General features: G+C 40.8%; 1 protein-coding gene across 2 annotated transcripts in view; it reads right to left on the bottom strand.

Annotated features, from left to right (window-relative positions):
- C7 (complement C7) overlaps positions 1 to 351 on the bottom strand; it is a 37337-nt gene extending 36986 nt beyond the window's left edge. For both annotated transcript variants that reach the window (XM_044446611.1, XM_044446612.1), the window contains exon 1: positions 338 to 351. The gene's annotated coding sequence lies outside the window, so the exon portion shown is untranslated. The remainder of the gene's footprint in view (positions 1 to 337) is intronic.
- Between the last annotated feature and the right edge of the window lie 698 nt (positions 352 to 1049).

The following is a 1049-nucleotide window of genomic DNA, read 5'->3' as shown; positions in this document are numbered from 1 at the left end:
TGCAGAGGAAACAGGGAAGGATGTTTGAAATTGTAGGATAAACATCAGGAGGCTACAAACTGTTCATAAAAATGTTGGCTTTAAATGGAACCAGTCAATTGTGTAGAAGTCTTTCTAAAGGCTTTTGCTGGCCAGAACTGTAAAGTAGAGAGGTAAGAGAGAAACCTGGGTTTCTTTCCAAATCTCTGGTGACCCATATATAACCCCTCTACAAAATACCCTGAAAGGTGTTTTGAAAGTAGTTACTTCTATTTTATTGTGGGATTAAAGCAGTCAAAGGGGCGGATATGCCAAGAGTTTCCTACATGGAGAGAAGGTCTATCAAAACAAAACAAACCTGACCACTTCTCCCTGATGTGCCAGAAGTCAATGGTGCTCAATCAGTTAAGTATTGATTAGGCCAGGAAGTTTAATATTTCCCAATAATGTGCTCAAGCTTCATTTAGTCTGTAGAAATCACTAACAAGTCACTGTAGATACTCTTAATGTCACATATCTCTGTGGATGTGAAAAGAGGAAATAGAAACCAGAAGTGATCCAAAGAGAAATCTAGAAAGATTTATTCTCCACGGAATGCCAATGGAAGAAGTAAGTCTTCCATTGCTCAGGCATATCTACCCAAAGTTGCACTAAAGTCATAGAATTTTAGATATTTCAGTTTGTTCATCTTCTAATTAAATATTCTCTGTTGTTCAGCTCAGGCCTCAGCATGATAATGTACAACTTGGGCAGGAAGATGCAACCCAGCAAGCCAGCACTGGAGGCTAAGATGGAGAAGACCTCCACAGCCAGCATGAACTTCCCTTTAGTGCTCAGGTACGTTGGAACAAAGGACAACCAAACGCTGCAGAAGACCAGCATGCTGAAGGTGATGAATTTGGCTTCATTGAAAGTATCGGGCAACTTCCTGGCAAAAAAAACCACAGTAAAGCTGACAAGCGCCTGCAAACCCAGGAATCCAAGAACAGAGTAGAACATGCTAACTGAGCCTTCATTGCACTCCAGTATAATTTGATCAGTTATGGAGTGCAGGTCCATATCTAGGAATG

Source organism: Varanus komodoensis, unplaced genomic scaffold (genome assembly GCF_004798865.1).
Source record: "Varanus komodoensis strain SLA01 unplaced genomic scaffold, ASM479886v1 scaffold5, whole genome shotgun sequence".
NCBI lineage: Eukaryota > Metazoa > Chordata > Lepidosauria > Squamata > Varanidae > Varanus > Varanus komodoensis.
The sequence above is the reverse complement of the archived record's forward strand: the minus strand, read 5'-3'. Positions and strand labels throughout refer to the sequence as shown.